At 44.5% G+C, this 22,713-nt stretch overlaps 1 protein-coding gene across 5 annotated transcripts in view; it reads left to right on the forward strand.

Moving 5' to 3' along the window:
• HECW1 (HECT, C2 and WW domain containing E3 ubiquitin protein ligase 1) overlaps window positions 1–22,713 on the forward strand; it is a 1,624,660-nt gene that overhangs the window by 19,179 nt on the left and 1,582,768 nt on the right. The window lies entirely within an intron of this gene.

Below are 22,713 nucleotides of genomic sequence, written 5' to 3' on the forward strand. Positions count from 1 at the left end.
TGCGTTTTGAAAGTGGGTGGAGAGGCTAGCTTTCTAGGCCCTACCCCTCTCCACTTGTCATTGGCCACTTCCTCCTCTTCCCCTTGATTGGGGGAATGAAATGAAGTGTCATCATGATGAGGTCTGTTTATGATACAGAGAACCCACCCCTGTCAACTTTACACACAATCTATATTTGACCTAAAGACATATTTCATAGATACACAGTGGTTTGAAATTACATGCACCCATCACATATCACATGAGGTATACCCTGTTCAAACTCTGCTCTTCCTGGGGGCTTGGGTTCAAAAATGGCAACATATTTCACTTTTTGGTCAGGTTACCAATATTGGATTTGTCCCCGCATTTACACAAATGTTCGCAAAGCATGTGGGCATTAGGTGGTGGAGTGTCAGATTTTTAACATACATACATTTAGAGTAATATCCTCTTTTCTGCTAAAAACCCCCCTGAACATACCACCGGGTCCTAACACGTCTTCAAATGTGCACAGAAAAATCACAAGAATAATGATATCACTTATAAAATGTTCACAAGTCCGCTCTATGAATGATCCATCTTTTTAGATTTATGTTCTGGCCCCAAAGGGATGTGGTTTCCCAGGTCACATGGTGTAGAAACCAGTTCATCCAGTTTCTGCCAAGCTCAGAGACCCTGCCCCTCCCAGCTTCTGCCAAGAGGAAGCTATTTTACGGTCCCCCTAATAAACCATCTGCCTGGGCCCTGGAAGGCCCATTGTTCAAGAGGAAGCCATGTATGGCCTCCCCCCAATAAACCCTATGCCTGGGCCCAGGACAGGCCTTTGTTCAACTCCCTGTAGCTGCTCCACCCCTAATCTAATCAGAGAGGTGACAACTCCTTTTGGCAAGGGGAAGAGTGGCTGAGCAGGTTTTAACTCCTGTGGGGGTAGATGTCAGGCAGAATTCAGTTCCTTAAACCAGGCCCCAGATAATGTCACTTCTAGTTACCCAGTTTTCTGCATTCAAATAAACTAACAATTTTTACACATGCAGCTAGAATGCTGATTCTAAGTTTAAAACTATGACATTTAAACAATTGAAACCTATGTGACACTCAAAAGTAGGTCACTCATTTCTTTTAAACATTTAGATTTTTAGTGTCTTTCAGTCCAAATTTACTTAAACTGCTGAAATCCACAGCTCAGCCAGGTTTGCTATGAACATTATTTTAGGCTCATCCTCTTTCCAGATTTTGTATGCCAACAAGACTTTATTCTGTCAAATGTCTGCTGGTGTTCAGTGAGATTGTTGGATATTCTGCAATGTTTGAAATGGGCATTCTGAGCTTGCCTTCAGAGAAACAAAGGGTGATTTTTAAAGTGCTTTCTAGCGAACAGGCACTGCTGTTTTTCTCTTTGGCACCCCATTTCACTCATGGCTCTTCTGACCCAGCACACCCGCACCGGGGGGTGGCAAGTCAGGTGACCATTTTGGTGTGCGCACAAACTGTGCGGTTTTCATAGATTCTGGCGCACATGTGGGCTTTTTCGGCCATCTTGGATTTCCTAAGCCGACAGCACCAAATGTTGTAGCATAATAGTCCAAACGTGGGTCAGAACACCCAACAGCAAGCTTTAGGATGCAACGTTATTGAAGCTGATAGATTTCATTATTGCTTCATTGAATTGATAATACTCTGAGGCTCTATTCTGTGGCTCAATAGTCTCTAGGGATGGTCTAGTCCATACTCAGAGGTGCCTTGTTCCTTGGCACAGCATTCAGAGGGGCATTTTTCCACTGCATAGTACTACCGTGGAACATGATTTCTACAGAATGAAGTATATTAGTGATTTCAAAATTTGACCTGGTACAACAGTCTTGATGCTGTCTTGTTTTTCCATAGAACAATGTTACTGATTGGTATTTCTTGTGGCACAATATGTATGTTGGCAATTACTTGTACTGTGGCTCAAAGCCGTAGCAGTACAAAATGAAAGCTACTGCCCAGGCAACCAGGCTTCAAACTATGCAGCAGGGCTTCAGACTATGCAACAGTGCTTCAAACTATACAACAGTGCTTCAGACTATGCAACAGTTTTGCAGACTATGCAACAGTGCTTCAAACTATACAACAGTGCTTCAGACTATGCAACAGTGCTTCAGACTATGCATCGGGGCTTCATTCTGTGCAACAATGCTTCAGACTATGCAATAGTGCTTCAGACTATGCATCGGGGCTTCAGGCTATGCAACAGTGTTTCAGACTATGCAACAGTGCTTCAAACTATACAACAGTGCTTTAGACTATGCAACAGTGCTTCAGACTCTGCATCAGGGCTTCAGACTATGCAACAATGCTTCAGACTATGCAATAGTGCTTCAGACTATGCATTGGGGCTTCAGGCTATGCAACAGTGTTTCAGACTATGCAACAGTGCTTCAAACTATGCAACAGGGCTTCAGATGGGAATCGAAAAGATGTAGAAGCTGCAAAAAGTACCCAGCCACTCAGCTAAATTGTAACATTTTTTAGCAAATTCAAGATGTCTCTGTTGTATAAAGGACTAATGCTTTATGATTTGTTGTTGCTATGTGTCCCTGCCATTGCTGTTTATGGCAAGCTATCTGTGATTCCAGAATGGATTCCTTGTTCCTGTGCCATTCTGGAATGATAAGACATCAATATGTTTATGCTTGAGTTTAGTCAGTTGTACCCTGGATGCTGACTGTGTTGGGGGGTCTTATAGTATACTGCTTAAGACAGAGCAAATAAACTGCTTTCTACTTACCATGTCTGGCGGCTTCTTTACAGTCTCTATCAGATCTGTCTTCCAAAAATACCATTCAAAGTTACTTAATGCGGGTACAAACTGCATTTCCACCTGTGCAGCATTGAGTAGAGTGGTAGTCTATGTTTTCTTTGATCTCTCAGCCCTAAATTCAATTTTGGTACAGAGTCTGCTCTCTAAAAATGAAAATACCCTTCCATACCACACTTAATCTATACGTGTGTGAACTTTTGCCATAAACCACTTGAACCCCTGTTTCAGAAATGTTTTGAGGTGACCCCACCCATGCTTCCGCAGAAGGTGTTCCTCCAGTTGACTTCCTCGCTAGTTCAGTAGCACCTGGATTGTTCACAATCCCTTTGATGTTGCTAGGGTGACACCGCCAGGTTTTGGTAAGGTGACATCACCAGGCAGCACCCCTCTGAAAACTGTTCCAGCACCAGAGTTTCAAGCACCCTTTATGCGCCTTTCATCTGCACGAGGAGCTTTACAGATAAAGGGACTGAAACATAAATGAACTGATGTGTGCGGGACTATGTTCAGAAGAAGTGGCGTTTCCCCAATAAGCCCTTGAACAGATGTTATGTGCACATGTGAGCTGCAGAGTGTGTCACTAGCAGCACGCCCTATGTTCAGAATGCCTGAAAGGAACTTTGTGAATGTATATAAGAAGGCGAGGGGCAGTCTGTGAGGGAGCACCTTGCTCAGCTGACTAAGGAATGTTGAGATTGGACTTTTTATTCGTTCTAAGCATGAGATTTCTCGACACTGGCGTGAATATTCTGTACCAATACGAGCATACACGTAGATGAGGCCTTGCTTTTTAGGACAGTTTTCTCGGAATATCTTGTATCGCAATATGCATCATGCCATATCACGAACGCAAGCGCAGTTCTACAGTACAGTATTCTACCGCAATTTTATGCATCATTTCCATTATTTCCATTCATTTGATAGTAATGATCGCTCACTGTTCGCATTTTGGGGCCACGTGCACCTCAAAATCTATTCCAAGCATATCGTTATTTATTTTATTTGACTGAAGTTTTGTTAAACACCACATCACAAAAAAAGCTCTCTCAGTGCACTGTGCAGTGGATGTTTCGAAGCACTTTATGAAGTGAATGCGTGTGTGGCACATCTTTTCACGTGCAAGTGGAAATGCGGCCACTGCCACGCTTGACATTGGATCTAGGAGGGGGCTGTCTGGGAATGGCGGGAGAATGGGAAATGGCTCCCCAGGGAGACAGGGCTGTTGCTGTCTGTGTCCGGGCTGCAATATGTACAAACAATCAAAAAGAGTAAATCCGAGAACACCAGGGGGCGCGGACCATCATGGCCGCAGACTGACAAGCTCTGCCACCCCTGTCCAGAATGAACCGAAACTTAGAGAGCTGATGGCACGGAAAGGCTTCATTGGAAACCGATGAGTGGTGGCTAAGTGCTGGGAGCCGATTGCTCTACTTTGAGAGCCTGCCTGTGGTGGACCGTAGCCCCGAGGGTCTACCCTTGGTGGAGGAGCAGCCTCTCACGGGGGAGTGAGTACAGCGACGGTGGTGTGGGGGGACTGCCCGGACCTTGAGCTTTGTTGGAGCCCTGACTTGAGTCAGCTTGAGTGGATTGCAGCCCAGGGAGGCTTCTCTTGCTGGATGGGTGGGCCGCTTGCAGGGAAGCAAGCCGTGAGGAGGTGGAGTGGGTGGATCCCTCAGTTGATGGGCCTAATTTGGGCCACCTCTTGAGAGACACTGGCGGAGGTGGCCCCACCAGGACTGGGAGCGCCATCTCTGATTTTGCCTTGTGCACCGTCCCTGGAGCGGGTGGCTTGCTGGAGGCCTGAGGTCAAAGCTCTGTGGAGAGGACCGTGATCACGGAGTATAGTTGTCCCCGCAGCAAGCCTTATGCTTTGTTTCAGGTGTGTGTCGCGGGGCTGCGGGAGCAGCGTACAACCTGCTGTCTCCACTACCAGGAGGCGCTGAGCAGTGGGGGATGAGATTGCCACCTGGTTGGCGATATAGGTTTGCAGGCCTTCCAAGTGTCTGTGACTCATGAGGCGGCGCAGGGATGCCCTTGTATATGAGTCGAGCAAAGCCTGGCTCATGTTGAAAGCCTGAAGAGACTGCCACCCCTGTGGGGTGATTGTTGGCTGCCCTCCCTGTGCTGAGGCAGGCAGTGAAGTTTGCTCCAAGGAGTTGAGAAGGGACCGCCGGTGTTACCATAATTGTCTCATCCCAGAGACAATTATACGAAGCTGGTGGGATACAGGGTGCTGTTAAGGAAAATTTGCAAAGTGGCAGGAGGATTCACGCTGGCAGGTAAGTCCCTGATCGGCATTCACCTATTGCAGCAATACAGACAGAGAGGGGAGATGGATGGTGAGGCGAACAGTGGTTCCCTCCAGCTGAAGAAAGGGGAGAATACCCAGGCCCGTCAACGTTAGAGGACATTCAGGAAGTATTGCAGGACATACAGGCATTGAGAGGAGACGTGCAGGCTTCTGTAGCGGATCTGCAAAGTAGAGTAGAGGTCCTGGAGAACAGAGTGGAAGGCATGGATAACAACCACCCGACGGCAGATGTTTTTAAATGAAATTTGAGGGCAGAGTGACGGACTTGGGATCCAGAGACGAGGACTATCAGTTGAAGTTAGAAAACCTCGAAAATAGGGAATGGCGTAACATCCTTCGTGTTTTTGGAATGAAGGAACAGAAGGGGGAGACAGTGATGGAGGTTGAGAAGAAAATACAGTCTTTGGTCAACGCCTTATTTCTGGAGGACGGTGGAAGGCAGGTCGAATTGGAGAGAGCGCATCAGGCTGGTATGCTCCGAGGTAGAGCCCAGAGATCTGTTGAGGTATGCGGACAAAACAGCAGTGTTGGATAGAGCAAAGTGCTTACGTCATATCCAGTTTGATTATGACACTGTGCAAACATACCAGGACCTCTCCAATTTCACTTTAGCATGGAGCAGGGATTGTAAGGCCCTCACCACTTGGATGACTGAAAAGGGCATTCGTTACCGTTGAACTTACCTGTTTGTTTTGGCTTTTGAGATTATGGGTGTGGACTGTAGCGTTACCAAGGGTGAGGAAGCGATGCAGGTCCTGAGACATCTCTCGGAGGGTGGTGGGGAGGAGGGCAGTGAACTGGAAGAGGGCAGACAGCAAGGACTCCAAGAACCACTGCAGGGACTGATGCAATGGAAAAGGGTGCTCAAGCTGAATACCAGTAAAATGAGGGTGGAGTGCAGGACTTTCGGTTAATGGAGGACTGAAGTTCAATCGGTGGTAATATAAGAGCGTGCCAAGTTCATGTTTTTGTTTGATGGTGCTGTTCGGGTTCTTGTTGGAGGGGCAGAAGAGGGGGTGATTTTCTCCTTGGTGGCCCATTGGTTGATGGGCATCTCAATATTGGGGAGGTTAAGGGGGTGGAGATGTGAGTGTGGGGGGAGGGGATCGAGGGGTGAGGGGAATGGGGGAAGTGCATTGCAGTGTTGGGGATGGGTTTGGAGACAGGTGGCAGAGAGCTGTTTTTTTATTTTTTATTTTTTTTATTTTGGATGGCTGATTAAATCAACCTTTCAAAACATAAATCAAATAAAACACAAATATCATACAGAAACGAATTTTGACAAATTACATAAAATTAAGTACATTTGCTTAACTGATGATTAAGAAAAAATAAGTAAAACCTCCTATAAAACCACTTCCAGTTAGCATGTCTCATTCTATGAGTCAGACAATAATAACATATTAAAATTAGATATAAGCACTTCATATTCAAATGGTTATCGATGTATATAGAGAGCGGAATTCTACCCAATTTCTTCCATTAACCAAACAGCTTACTTGCTTGGATATATTGGACACAGTATCTTATTTAGAAATTGGATAGTGGCTATTCTTACTGTTGTCTTTGAGGTCGCAAACAGCTCATGCCATAGCTCATCGTTAGAGCGACTTGTGTAATGGTACCTTGTTAGTTTGTCAAGAAGGTCTTTTCTCTGCAATTGGAGTGCAACACATTCTATCAATAAATGTTTCAAGGTTTCTCTAGTTTTCCCATCATTGCAGAATCGACAGAATGAGGAGTCTATCTTAATAATACCCCTCCTTAATAAGATTTGTTTAGTTGGCCATAAATTCAGGCGAAACCTCAATATTTGATTTCTCAATTTGTGTGAGGGACATTTTAATAAATAGTCAGCAGTTTGCCGGAATTTCTTATGCCCAAACAGAGCTCTGTCAAAGTCTTTTAGTTTTACACAGTTCTGTTGAGTTAAGTGCCAATCTAGTTGATACAGTTTTGTTTTGGCTTTGGTGGGATTAAATAATAAAAAATCCAATGAGATGTTTGCTTCTGTTAGGTCCGATAAAACAGCCGCTCTCCAGTTTGAGGGGAATAAATGTTCCGATCGCAATAGATAATCTGCCAGAATTCTTAATACACTATTGCTAGATAGACCCAACACACATTTCCGAAATAAGCAACATCTCTTCCAGGATGCTTGAATATTCACCGAGAGGATTCCCAACTCAAAACGAAGCAATGCCGTTGGGCTTGAGTTTGGGAGATTCAAAACTTTCTTCCAAAACCTTGCCTCAATTTTGTTCCAATAGCTGGCCTGCAGGGGTGACCAGGCTTCAGATCCATACGTAACAATAGGAATTACTTTCTGCTGGTAAAAAATAAGTATGTGCTTGCATGAAAACTTGCCATACTTATATTGTAAAATCCTCGCTTGCGATATTAAAGTGGACAGTTTACCCTTTAAACTGTCTCTTTGAGGCATGTTAGTAGGAGAATTGCTAAATATGACACCTAGGTATTTATATTCATTAACTACATTCAACTTTTGATTGTTCAAATACCAACAGTACTGTTTCTTTAATCTAGATCCATGCCTCCCCAGTTCCATCACTTGTGTTTTCTCCAGGTTTAAGGTCAAATTATTCTTGGCAACATACTGATCCAGTTTATCAAGCATGTTTTGTAGGCCTCTCGGCGTTTGTGAAATGAGAACTAAGTCGTCTGCATACAAAAGCCATGCAATGATCTGGTTGCCAAGTTTTGGAGCGTCATTCACAACGTTGCTGAATTCATTGCCCAGATCAAGTATAAACAAATTAAACAATGTAGAGGCTAGAATGCAGCCTTGTTTCAGGCCGCGTTTGGTGAATATTTCTTCTGATAAAAGCCCTTCTAAGTTCAATTTAACTTTCATTGAGGTGTTTGAATGAAGTAAATGTATTAGATACACAAGTGAGGTTGGACAGCCAAATTTTAGCAGTTTTTCGAATAGCAAGCTCCGATCTACCGAGTCAAAAGCTACTCGAAAATCAACATACGCCAAGTATATTGGTTGGTTTCTTATGGCATACAGCTCTTTGATTGCATTAAGAGTCGTTATGTTGATACTAGTACCAAGACCTACCACAAAACCAGTTTGAAATGGGTCTCGCCGATTCTCTTCTGACGCCCAATTGTTAAGATCTCTTAAGACAATTCTACTGAAGATCTTGCCCGGGGCGTCAAGAAGAGAAATCGGACGATAACTTGCAGGATTCGCTCGATCTCCCTTCTTATAAATTGGTACTGTAATGGCCTTACACCACGATGGAGGAACTGCCTGTTTTATTTGCAGGGCTTGGAAGACAGCGTGAAGAATAGACGCCCATAGTTCCGGATTCTGTTTTAAGACATAATTTGACAAGCCGTCAGGCCCTGGAGCTCTTGAAGAACTAGCTTTGTTGATGTAAAACAAAACATCTTCGCGATCAAAATTAATCTGGAAAGATGGATTAATTACTTTCCAATCCAGCTTCGAAGTGTTATTGGATGGAAGATCATAAATGCTGGAGAAATAAGTGACCCAACTTTTCTCCGACACACCATTAAGTTGAGCTGTTAGTTGGGGAGCATTCACTCCATTATTTATCATTTTCCAGATTTGTGATGTATTTTTAGTTTTAGCCATCTGTAACCACCTTTCTCCATCATGTTGGAACATAACTGCCTTGTGACCTCGGATCCAATTTCTATATTTAGTCTTCAATTTGCGTAGGGCCAGCTCTGAGCTGTGTGTGGCAGATGTTGAGGAGTCAGTATTGGATGATCCAATTGCAGCGGTAGGAGATATTGGGGTGAAACACATGGACAACTGGTTAGTGGGCACTCTGAATGTCAAAGGAGGTAATTCCCTGACTAAACGCTCATTGATTGCCAGGGAGGTTAGAAAGGGATGTCTGGATATCATGATCGTGCAGGAAAAAAGGATATTAAATGGAGAGGAGCGTCGAGTACCATGCAGCCTAATTGGGGATACGTATTGTGAGTCGGGTGGGGTGAAAAAGAGAGGGGTCGGGATCTTAATCCATAAGCAGTTACAACTGAAGGACACAGTAGTGTGGAGGGATGGCAGTGGAAGGCCCTTGATGGTTTCTGGTGTTATAGGTGGGGATGGTTATCCATTGCTACCATATATTGCCCCAATCAGGGTCAGATGGGCTTTTTCGAGAATACTTTGGCTTCCATAATCCAGGAGAGTAAGGGGCCTTTGATACTGGCTGGGGACTTTAACATGTGGGCAAATCTGCAGTGGGACAGGTGTGTGCCTGAGCAGGTAGTGATTCATTCTGTAGTATGGGAGAGGACGGGCTTGCAGGCATGTCTAGATAGAGATGGGTTGGATGATTTGAGGAGAAACCGCCATAATGCGGAGAGGGGGTTCACTTTTTACTCCCGCCCCATGGGACTTACACCCGCATTTACTATATCTGAGTATATAAGGAATTCATGGAAACAGTGAGAACCTCTGCATTGGTGCCCATTGGTTGGTCGGATCATCAGATGGTCTTGATGGAGTGTTCCTTGGTAGGGCTTTATAGGAGTGACACGTTAGGAGGCGCAATGATTCTTTGTGGAAGGATGTGCTGTTTCGAAATGTCATGGAAGAGGCAATTACGGAATTATTTGAGTTAAATGACGCGGGAGGTGGAGTGTTTGACAGTGTGGGAAGCAGGGAAAGCAACATGGAGAGGTTTGCTTATCAGGAAAGGTGCAGTTAGGAAAAAGGAGAGGACCCTTCCGGAAAATAGATTGTGTGGTGGAATTGGTGATCTCGAGAAAAGTATACAGGTGACTGAAGAGGGTAGATGCGCGTTAATTGCAGAAGTTAGGGTAAAGAGGGAGGAATGGAAATCACTTGAGGCTGTGAAGGTGGTGAGAAAATTGCAGTTTCAATGTCAGAAATACTATGAAAAGGGGGATAAGGCAAATGGGCTTCTAGTGATGCATCTGAAGGGTCAGCGGGCAGAGAGATGGGTTTTCAGGGTCGAAGGCGGGAATAGAGAGTTGAAGGTTACACGGGGGGATAGTGGAGCAGTTCATCAGGTTTTTTGAAGGGCTTCATGGGAGGGAGCGAGAAATAGATGGGGAGGATCTGGAGTCCTACTTGGGAGAGGTCACGCTTCTGCGTTTGAGCGTTGATGAGGTAACAAAAATGGAGACACCATTCACTCAGAAAGAGGTCCCACTTGTCCCTAGTGATGATGGGTATACAGTTGGCTTTTATAAGTCCTTTGGGGAGCTCCTGCCCCCACACCTGGTGAAGTCATTTAATTCTGTGGTTCCTTCAGGGAAGGCCCTTAGATCATTTTGTCAGGCCCTGATCTCGTCAATACCAAAAAAGCAGAGGAACCCACAATTGTTTGGGTCGTACAGGCCTATATTCCTTCTCAACGTTGATGTGAAGTTTTTCACGTGGGTGTTGGCTTCTTGACTCGAGAATCCTATGCCGTGGTTGATCCACATGGACCAGATCAGATTTATTAAGGGCAGGCACGGTGCCGATACATTTCGCAAGACAATGCATTTGATGGTTGTGGCACTTGGAAAAGGGGTAATCCAGTGCTCTTGGCTCTGGATGCAGAAAAGGCTTTCGATAGCGTTTGTATGCAGTGTTGGAGACATTTGGATTTGGGCAGAATACTCTTACCGGTATACAAGCTTTGCACTCAGACCCGGTGGCAAGGGTGGTGGTGAATGGGGGTTCTCATGGTCCTTTAGTTTCCAGAGGGGTACCAGGCAGGGTTGCCCACTCTTGCCCCTGTTGTTTGCATTGTTTTTAGAACCACTGGTGGAACAGTGAAGACAAGCTCCCCTGGTTGAGGGAATGTAGGTGGGGGAAATGGAATATAAATTGGGATTGTATACCTATTATGTCCTGCTGCACATGAGGAACCCTCACACTTCGGTGCCAGCGGCGGTAGAGGTGATTTCACAGTATGGGGAATACTCAGGTTTTAAGAATAATAGGGCTAAATCTATTTTGTTTCCTTTTGATGTCGATGGGGACAGGGACATTGAGACACTTGAGCATTTGGGGACGGCAGTCAGGTTAGAGAATATCCGCTATCTAGAGGTCACTATCACCAGGGCGTTTGGGATCTATGTGAAGCTAATTTTCCTCCATTGTTGCAGAAGCTATATAGTGAAATGTCGGTATGGGGGAACTACACCATTTCCTGGATGGGTCATCTCAATGCCCTAAAGATGAATTTTCTCGCTAGGTCATTGTATCTGTTCCAAATGCTTCCAATTGAAGTACCAGACATCTTGTTGAGGGAATAAAAGGGGCGTATGCTTTCCGTTTTATGGCAGGGGAAGAAGCCAATGGTTGCATATGGAACTCTGGTGCTGCTCAATGATCGCGGGCGAGTTGGGCTCCCAGATCTTTTGACCTATTATAGAGCATTGCAGTTGTATTAGTGCCTCACTTGAGGGAGGATAAGAGTAAGCAACGGGTGCATCCTGAGAACTATGATTTGAGACTGGCAAAGGTCGGGGAATGGTTGTGGGTCCTGCGATAATAGGATACAATGCAGGATTAGAGAACACACCATATTGGGTGTTGTTTGGAAAATATGGTGCAAAGGGCCGGGGATGTTGGGAGTCAACACTTGGCCTTTACCTTTGAGCCATTTATGGGCTCTGGGGATTAGGGAAGATATTCCAGATTCAGACAGATTCCAGAGTTGGTTTGATGCAGGATTGGCAAGAGTAGGGCAGCTGTGGAGGTGAGGAAAGTGTATTTCAATCCAGGAATTCGAAGAGACTCTAGACATAAGGACACTGTCTGTATTTATGTATTTGCAGCTAACGGGGTTGTCTACGGCAGGGTAATGGAAGACACAAGTGCAGCAGGAGCTTACTTTGACTGAAAAAATTCTGGATAAACATGTTGAGATGAAGGGTCTGATTTCATTGTTGTATTCAGCTCTGATAGAGGCAATAGCACAGACGGACTCCGTGCTAAGTGGGAAAGAGATTTGAGGAGGACATAGATGTAGACTCTGGAGGAAAATGTATAAGAGAGCGTTTAAGACATCAATCGCCTGCCAATATAAACTTCATGGGTTAAAGGCATTGCATAGGTGGCAATATGACCCAGTCTGCCTCTCTAAAATGTTTGTGCAAGTGAATCCCATTTGTTGGCACAATTGTGGAAAACAGCCCACGTACTGGCACATGTGGTGGTCTTGTGAAAAAGTGCAAATGCACTTGACTAAAGTGCTAGGATGGATAAAGGAGGTGTGAGAGATTGCATGACCCTTGGACCCTATCCTTGTTCTTTTTGGGTTGGAAGAAACCGAATGCGTACTGAAGGGTCTGCCACACATGGTACACTTATTGTTGTTAGCGGCCAGGACATGTCGGGCGTGTGTCGGAAAAGAGCATTAATACTTGACTTGCAGCAGTGTGTATCGTAGGCTAAGGAGACCTACTTAATGGAGAAAATCCTGACAGGGCTTCATGGAGGGAGCTCTGGGATGGAAATGAGGTGACTGGATTTTTGTAGTAGGTTTGTGACTGTGTGAGGCAACCTGGGAGGTATAGGAGATGGATTATACTCAGGGGTACACTACACACAGTGGGCCTATGGTTTTGTGCGTTTTCACACTGGCGGGATCCCTTTGATACTTGATGGTTGTTGCTGCTTTTAATGAGACGTGACTCTGTTAGTCAGTCGTTTGGGATATGTTGCACGCATGGCACATTATCTTGTGGTTTTAGGGGCTATTACCGCATGGTCTTTTTTTTTGGGGTGTGAACAGGGGATGTCATAACGACTCTAACTGTGAAAAGGTTAAGAGTTTGAATTGTGATTTTTGTTGTCATGATTAAACTAATAAAAACTAAAATAAAAATCCTTCAGAATCCAGTGTGCCTTAAGACCTGTTTGGCTTCTATGCAGATGTGGTAAGGCACTCATGTTAATGTCAACAACTTTGCAAATGCCCTTGGGTGACCATGACACATGGGCCTCCACGGTTAGTTAGAGAGAGAAGAGCATAGGATTACAGGCACATTTTCATACTCCATCAGGCAATGTATACTTTTGAACGACACTCTGTGACCGTGCATAGTCATGTTGGCACTGTTGTGGCCTATACACCAATTGTCTGTTACAATCCTCAGTAGTTTATCACTATTCCTTGTTGGCGGGCAAATAAGTATCCATATCTTATTGGAGTCTGTCTTCGGTTTCACCTTGCAAGAATGCCTTCATGATGTTCTGGTGAATTTCTTGATCACTTTTGAGTTCATTACGAAAAAGAATTTACTCTGTGGTGGTTATTTTAATGACTGTTGGTTTGGTTGTGGCACTGACTTTAGGGGAATTGCAAACATGTGCAGACGGATGTGACATTCAGGTATTACTTAGTGGTAGACTTCAGAGTGAGTCTATGACCGTTTTTCAATGACTTGTCCAGAGCACTGTTATGTGAATGACGAAAGACAGGCATAGAAATTAACAATATGTACAGATACAAAGTTGTGTGAACACACAGATACATCCTTCCACATATGCACACAACACATAACTACACATCTACAGATCAAAACACACACAAACACACACACCACCTTCCTTGTAAACACAAATAAATATCATACATCTCATCTCAGGTGCGCTCATTCCGATACCCTTTTCCTCCGCTTTGTGTACTTGCAAAAATGTGGGGTGTTTTTAAAGGTCCATCCAGAATTCACAAGCAGGATGCGCTTTTAAATGTGCAGAAATGAGGGTCACCCCCATGTGCTGGAGGGGGAGTGGGGTAGAGGTGCAAATCATGGCAGGGTCATTTATGAAGCTGTCATGATGTTATTTTATTGTGACGGCGGCGGTTTACACCTGTCACACTGGCATTACCATCCCCCAAATGCGGCTGGAAATGCCTGTCTCTGTGAAATGCACTGGTCGATGGGAGCCTGTCATACATTAGTGTCAGGTGCACCTTCCTGACACCAATATATGCAAAGGGGCTGCGCAGCGCATCTTTGCGACACGCTCCAGAAGCTCCTGAAAGGCACAGGTCACCTTTGAGAATAAGGTGACCTGCACATTTCAGCAATGAGCGCAAATGAATAAAGCGCACCCTCTGTTCGTTTTAAATGTGCGCTCATTTTTGCGAATCGCGCCCATGTGCACGACATAGAACATTCTTCATTCCCAAACAGGGTCCAGAGAGTTTTTGGGAGTGTGCAGGTGTTGGGTCTTTATTCTGTAGGCCACATTGAAAACCCTAATGTTGATGAGGTTCTTCTTTGTACAAGGCTATGCATTTCCTAATGGTTAGCTTGAAGTGCTTCAGTCCAAATTTCGAAGGCCTCCACACTCCATTACACTTCCCCTCTATTTTGAAACATACTTTCTATTGTTGTAACGTATATGTTAGTGGATAACAGGTCGGGTTCAAGACTTGTAGGTCCCATGTGTGCTGTAAGAAGATGGATGTCAACAAAAGTCTTATACCAGCGGCAGTGCGGGAACAACGTGGGACAACTTAAACGAATTCAGCGGGTTTTCAGCAGCTAAGTGTTTAGCAATATGTAGTAGAGTCCTATAAGATAGAAGACAGCTCAGCACGTTAAGCACATACTGCTAAAATCTGTGATCTGCAGGTGGCAGGTTTGAATACCGAAAAGGCGAACTAGGCCTTTCAGACTACCAAGGTCATGAAATGAGTTCTGATTTTGGTGGGGTAATAATTGTGTATACATTTATTCTATAGAAAGCACTTTGGCCAATGCACTATATAAATGGGAGATTTGTAATGTGACAGCGACAAAGCGCATGCTTGAGGCAATAATTGCTTTTACTTTCGTCATGTTCAAGGTAAAAGCCTCTAGAGGGCACTGTTTCCCCAGACGTAAGTGCATAAAGTGTGGTGGAAGAGCATTGATGCAGGCCCAACGTCTCTGGAAGCCTTGAGCCCACAGGTGGCTAATATCTTGACTAGTATCTCAAGAATATTCTAGGACCATTGAGGATTACCGTAGCTCATATCCTTCTGACCGTATCCCTATGACCATCCTGTTCAATCACCCATTACTGATCATGACTACCGCCAACCTGCACTGGCAATAGGTATTCTGCCACTCTGTCTGTATGCATACTTTAATTACAGCGTGAAATGATGTACCTGACTTATTGTAATGTAATACACCTGTATTGTGTCTGTAACCTAGTCAACTGTGTATCTTTAAGTGTAAACTTTACATTTGCGCCAGATACCTGTGGGTGGGGAGCGCTATATAAATAAACAAGCAAACGTGGGAGCCCAACCCATTCTGCGGTCCTTCTCAAAAGCCCTGCAACTTAACCTTGTGAAGAAGGCCTTCATCACTCACTCATAGCACCATGAGAACCCAGTGCCACTGTCTCCCCCTCTCCCATTGATGGCTATGGGTGGTGAGGACACCCATCGGGTACTCCCGTCCAAATGACACTCAGAGTTGTAAAGTGGCAACAAGGTGGCATGATTTTCTAAGCACCCAAACACATGAATTATTCCAAGTAATAGTTGAATAAATAGCCTTTAGGGCATTCATTTTTTAAATAAGGGGTTGCCACTGATATCCTCAGATTTATCAGGGTATCGTATATATGTAGACGTTTATTGACGTTTGTGCTATTCAAGCTGTCCTAATATTTGTTTAATTGCTGGCCGGTATTTTTTATTTTTTATTAAGGTGTATTTGGTTGAAAAGATTCAAGACCTTTTACACCATATTTTAAAAACAAACTTGAATACAGTATATATTACAAAAACAATGAGCATACAATTCCTTAGTTCATACTATAAAAAGTATAAAAAAGACTCAAAAATCCATGCAGAAAAACCTATAAAATTATAAAATCATCACCAGGTCTAAAGATTTTTTTGGACAATTTCCAACCATATGTGATGTGCTGCCGCACCGAGAACAACATTTTTACCAGAATATAAATGATCCCCGAAAAAATCTGCTTGTATATTTCCCAGGTCGTGCACACATCTCACATATTCGTTTCTGTACATATCAGCTAACTTTATACAGCCAACAAGGAGATGTCGCGTGGTTTCTTCTTCAAGGCCACATAGGTGACATTTCCTTAACAAGTATGGTATCTTTGACCATGCACCTATACGAACATTTGAAGGTAGTTGTCATAAATCGTTACCCCTCATGGTCCTTATGGCGCAAGGGGAAATTTGTGGCAGTTAGATCCCTGAAACTATTCATCCAACATGACGACCAAGTACTCCTCTGATATGGACCTCTTACAACTGTCTAATTGTTTACAAAAAGGCCCTTGCAAAAGTGCTGGCTCACAGTTTCAGCCAAGTCTATTTAAGGGATCAACTCATCCGGGATGGTGCATTGCTTCAAACTTGATCACAGCGTCTTCTAAGTATTTCGAGCTTCAGATATTTCCTAGTATCTCTTTGTTTCCCCACTTTCTCCCTACCCACTTTGCTATTTCCTTTCTCCCTATTCTAATTTCTTTCTTTCACTCCTTTTTAATATTGCCGCTGAGGGACGTTGGAGCCTTGCAGTCGTACGCGGAACTTGTGCACCACGACCACAAGACTGCCTCACCTTCCCGTGCGCGACACGTTCCCCATTTCCTACCGGATTCAGAGTGACTGTTCTATTGCTCATTGTTATGACTATGGAGGCATCACGCCTAGGAACTCACGCTCTCCTAAGAGCTCACCACCATCCTTTACTCTGCATTTCGTGGCTTCATGCAGCCATGCTAACCCCGCGCGCGGCTAACTGGCTGACATTCTCTCGTGTTGCCAGTACAACACGCAACGCTTAGGCTACTCCATTCCTCATGCCACTTGACTATTTATATCTTGTATGTTTCCTTCTCGTCTCCTTTTGCAGTGTTCTCCTGCACCATCCATAACATTAACATCCTCCCCAAGTTGCCTGTGCTGCACCAACACCCCCAGTGCATTGTCTGCATCACCAATAATTCTCATTCTATATCATTCTATAACTAGTCTCTTGTTCTTGCTGCCAGCATTCCAGAAAGATGCTTGGACGCTTCTCTGTACTTCCAAAAACCAGTGCCTATTGTCAGAACAGATTCCAGATGATCCATTGGGTTTTATTCCCCAGGAGGGTTTCCTAGGATGTACCTGGGCTCTGTTTCCACCTTTCATGGTCCGGTGAAGAGTATGGAAGGCTCTTCACTTTCTCCAGATGCGGATGGCGAGCATAAAAGGTGAGTCCATTGTGATTTCTTGCGAATTTCCATGTGTGGTCATAACAGAAAGCAACACCCATTATCTACAATGGACCAGCAGATCCAGCAGGGACTTGCTGCTATGCAAACCTTGACAAAAGAAATACAAAACCTTAAAGCAGAGAATATTAAAGCAGATGGCTACCCATCCGCAGGCACCCTACGAAGTGCCTCCAGGAGCCTTTCCTGGAGGGAAATATGACAGCAATCCTCGTAAATTGAGGGAGTTTTTGGATTATTGTGTGTTCCAATTCTCCTTCAAACCGACATACTTTCCCACTGATAGAGCAAAAGTGTGTCATATGATTTCAAACCTCACTGGAGGTGCTTTAGCTTGGGCCATTGGTAACAACCTGTAATCCCATTCTATATTCTTATCTAGGTTTTTCAAATAGCTTGAGGGCCATGCGTGGAAGGCAGGAGATTACGATCTCTGCGCAGGAACACCTGCTTGATTTCAAACAGGGTACCATGGATATTCTGACTTATGTAACTCAATTTAAACAGATGTCACATGAGACAGCTTGGTCTGACGATGCCCTAATAACTATTTCATCGCGATCTCAACGAGGACTTGAAGGATGAATTTTCCAGAGTGCCACACCCAGGGAATCTTGCAGAGATGATAGCACTAGTGATGCAACTAGACTATCGACATCTAGCGAGACAAGCAGAGAAGAGGAAGGGAAGAACTTTAAGAAACTGAGACACCCCAGATCAAACTCTAAACCCAGCACAGAAGAGGAACCTATGCAGGTAGGGGCCGCCAGGGGACATTTAGCTACAGAAGAGAGAGCAAGACGATGTAGCCAAGGGCTATGTTTGCTTTGTGCCTCGAAAGACCATCTGGTGAAGGAATGCCCCTTAGCCCTGCCTCAATGCTCGGGAAATGCTCCTTCCCAGTCGTAGAGGAAACTACGATCCAGGAGGGCTCTTTGTTACCAAAATCCTACTTTAATGGTTGAGATCTGAGTCGCTCTTCAGCTTCCAATTCTATGCTCGAGAGCATTCCGGCATTCTACTCTTTCCCTCTGATAACACCTGACACTGTTTCTAGACAAGTCTGATCTATGAAAATGTCATGCAAACAGGTGCTCCCCTGCTCCTCCAGAAACATCAAGGATCACATTGACACCCTCGCCCCAGCCTGGGCTGATTTCTGCAATCACTCTTTCACCCATAGCTCTCAAACATTTGTGTCGCAAAGGCGGGTGAAATCCCCCGATTTTGTTTTTGGCGGGTGAGACGCCCTTTGGAATGAATGGGCGTGCAGGAGGCTTGGCGGGTGAGTCAGCCCTTTACAAGGTGGGTGACACCCGCCAAAAGAGTGTGAGTTGAGAGTTATGCTTTCACCATTGGTGCTTTCCCCTCTGTCATCAAGCACTCCCTTGTGCACCCACTGCGTAAAAATCCTTCTGCTGAGCCTACCTGTCCTGCTAACTATCACCCGATCTTCATCACTCCTTTCCTGGGCAAACATCCGGAAAAGCTAGGCATCTCCCAGCATACTCTCCACACTGAAACCTTTGGCGCTCTTCATGACCACCAGTCTGGCTTCAGAGCAGTCAAAGGCACAGGCTCTCCTGAACTCCCGTGAAGATCTGCTCTCCAATCTCGACACCAGCACCCCTTCTGTCCTCAACCTCTTTGACCTTTTCTCTGCTTTTGACACGGTCAATCACACCATCCTGCTCAACCAGCTCTGTGAGAACCTGGCCATCACAGATCAGGCCCTGGAGTGGCTGACTCTTTGCTACTGGACCGACCCTCCCAGGTACAACTTGGGTCCTTTCTCTCCCCCACCTCTCTTTCCCAATGTGGTGTTCCCCAGGGATCTAACCTCTCACCCTGGCTCTTCAATCTTTATGCGTCCCCTTTGGCCCACCTAAGCTCCACCTTCTGCTCTAACTTTCAGTGTTATGCGGGTGATGCGTAGCTCTATTTCTGGCTCCCCCCAGCTCTCCTCTCTCGCACATTGCAGACTGTCTATCCGCGATTCAGGATTGGTGCACTGCCAACGGTCTCTGCCTTAATGCCAGTAAGACAGAGATCCTTCTCATCGGGACTCCTGTTCCCACTTTCCCTCTCTCACCCTGGCCACCCTCCATGGACCCTCTTCCGTCGCCTTCCTGTGAGGCAAAAAACCTTGGTGTCATCTTCAACTCCACTCTCTCCTTCTCTTCTCACAGTTAAGACCTTTCCAAGAAGGCTTACTACCAGCTGCACCTACTCAGAGGTACACTTCCTTTTCTCACTTCCCCAGAAGCACATTGTCTCCAGAGCCCTGGTTCTTTCTAGGTTGGACTACTGTAACAGCCTCTTTATCAATCTAGCTTCCTCTACTCTCTGCAACTAATCCAGAACAGGACCGCAGGACTTATCCTTGGCCTCAAGCCCAGGGATCATATCTCTCCAGCCCTGAAATCTCTCCACTGGCTCATAGTGGCAGCAAGGATCAAGTTTAAGACCCTCTCTATCATTCACAAGGCTTTCTGGGGCCGAGTACATTCAACACTCTCTTCCTAAATACCTTCCTTCTCGAGCCCTTCGCTCTGGTGCCTCCAACTCTCTAGGGTCTGATGCTTCTCCAGGCAGAGAATACGCTGTCACTGAATTAACATTGTTCCAGTTGAAGGAGTAGATGGTACCCATCTATATTCAGGCCCCATTAAAGAACAAACATGCCCCTTGTTAATGAGGATAGCTACTCACCAGGAAGAGATGTGCTTTAATTTCATTAAAGCAGCCCACTACCCCATCTTTCTGGGACTCCCGTTGCTACACCTCCACAATCCTTTTATAAACTGGATAGCAGGGTTTCTCTTTTTAGGGTCTGAGCATTGTATACAGCACTTCTTAACCTAAAGCTCAGTCAGTCTTCATACCGCCACTACTCCCATTTCTGAGGCCTCCCAACCAGTTCCGATGGATCTATTAGTGACTGTACCAAGTCACTATACCGCATTTCGAGATGTATTCTATGTTTAAAGAACTCCCGCCTCCATATGGGACGACTGTGCTATAGACCTAATGCCAGAGAAACCCCTTCCCTTCGGACAAATGTATATTCAACCTGAATCCGAAAAGGAGGCTCTCAGGGAATACCTGGACAGTAACCTACAGAATGGGTTGATCACAGAATCTCATTATTTTTCATACCCAAAAAGAATAAAGCTGAGTTAAGGCCTTGCATAAATTATCTGGGCCTCAACAAAATCACCATTACTGATAAGTATCCTATGCCCTTTATCCCCGATATTCTGAAAGCTATTCGAGGAGCTACTATATTCACCAAACTGGACTTGAGAGGCACCTACCATCTCATCCACATCAGACGGTGAGATGAGTGGAAGACGGCCTTTAGAACACCCTTTGGGCATTATGAATATTGCATAATGCCCTTTGCTCTCTCCAATGCCCCAACCATCTTTCAGAGGTTCATGGACCATGTTTTTGTAGACTTGTTACTGCATTTAGCCTACGTATACATAGACAATATTTTGGTATTCTCAAGAACTCTTGCTGAACACATTTCGTGCATGTGAAAGAGGCTCTCAGACTCTTACAAAGTAACCATCTATTGGCCTAGTTGGAAAAGTGTTCCTTTCATCAGTCACTAGTCCCTTATTTGGGTTGAATACTATCGGCACAAGGAACCCAAATTGACCCAGAGAAAGTAAAAGCAGTCATTGAATGGCCAGTGCCTCGCACTGTGAGAGAAGTACAATATTTTGGGGGGTTTCAAATTTTTACCGTAAATTCATCCCCCAGTTCTCTCATTCCATCCTTCCCATCACCTGTCTTTTGAAAAAAGGCAAGAAGTTCCTGTGGAAAGATGAAGCGCAACAGGCCTTCCTTTCCTTAAAACCTTATTTAAATAAATGTAGAATAGATGGATCAATCCCCATCTCTCAACTTTGTTCCATAGCTTTTGTCTATTGACTGCGTCGAACGCCTAAGCCTAGTCAACAAAACAAATATGAAGAGTTTTATTTTTATCACTCAGCTTAGATCAAATTAAATATAATAGGCACCACATATTAATCATGGTATTTATGCCCTTCTGAAAAACAGTCTGCTGTTTTTTAAGTACATTTCTTTGTTCGATTCAAATATTAAATTATTCAAGCACCAGGTAGCAAAAAATCTTAGGATTAGACCATTCAAAAAATGTTTCCAAACATATAATGAATAACAATAGCCCACTGCTCAGGAGCACCCTTGATGGTGGCGTTAGATATTCCATGAGGGCCCAGAGCCTGTGATGATTTCAGTTTTTGAATGATATCTAAGATATCCTCCACAGTAAAATGTAGGCAATTTGCATTGTACAATATCTCAGGATAGGACAATATCATCTCAAAAGTATTATTTTTAAAATATGTCATATATGTATCTGCACCAGGTGACTTCTGAGATGAGATTAATCTCACGTTTCCCAGAAGAATTCAGTATATGATGATTATACATGGCCCAAACGTTTCGAGAATCTTGTGAACACGATGAGCCATACATAATCTGCCATTGAGCTGGAGCTATTCAGTCTATGGGCCTCATTACGACTCAGGCGGTAAGGGGTTTATGGCGGCGTAAACAGCGCCGACCCTTACCGCCTGATTCCGAGGTCCCTTAGCGCCATGGAGGTTTTAACACCTGCTTTTAGCAGGTGTTAAAATCCATGGCGCTAAGGGACCTTGATGTTAATTACGCTACCGTAATTTACGGTGGCGTAATTAACGCCTTCCCCACTCCCATTATGCCCTATGGGGCAAAAATGGGAATGGGGAAGGGTAAATGGGGATTGGGGACTTACCGCCCCGCCAACCTCGGAATGGGGCGGTAAGTCCACCAACCACCATGGCGTAAACGTAGTTTACGCCATGGTGGTAAAGGTACGACCCAGGCGGTAACTTACCGCCTGGGTCGTAATGAGGCCCTATGTGCGATCTGAGACAATTTATATATCTTGTTTTAACTTGAGCCAAAGCAAGTTGTGCTTCCATGTGGTTTTGTGCGAATTTCTTAATTCTCCTTATTTCAGCATTGTGATTCCTTTTTCCCCCAGCAATTAGTTTATCGTATATTATTCCCAGCTTTTGTTTAACTTCATCATTTTTCTTTTGAAGTCTAGTGACACAGTCAAAAATGTCATTAATACGTTTATAGTAATCATAATTCAAACTTGCCTAGCATTCCATCATAAGTAAACTTCTAAGTCAAGATGTTATTACATTTTCATATATTCTTTCCCAACCAAATATTTCTGTTGGCACTCATATTCAATTTAAAATGTCCAGTTAAAACTTTGTCTAGACAATTATTCTGATATTTAAAAATACATTTCATCACAACATGGTCACTAAAGGTGTTTGGAAATAG

The sequence above is a fragment of the Ambystoma mexicanum genome, chromosome 5p, assembly GCF_040938575.1.
Source record: "Ambystoma mexicanum isolate Mex_15411 chromosome 5p, UKY_AmexF1_1, whole genome shotgun sequence".
NCBI lineage: Eukaryota > Metazoa > Chordata > Amphibia > Caudata > Ambystomatidae > Ambystoma > Ambystoma mexicanum.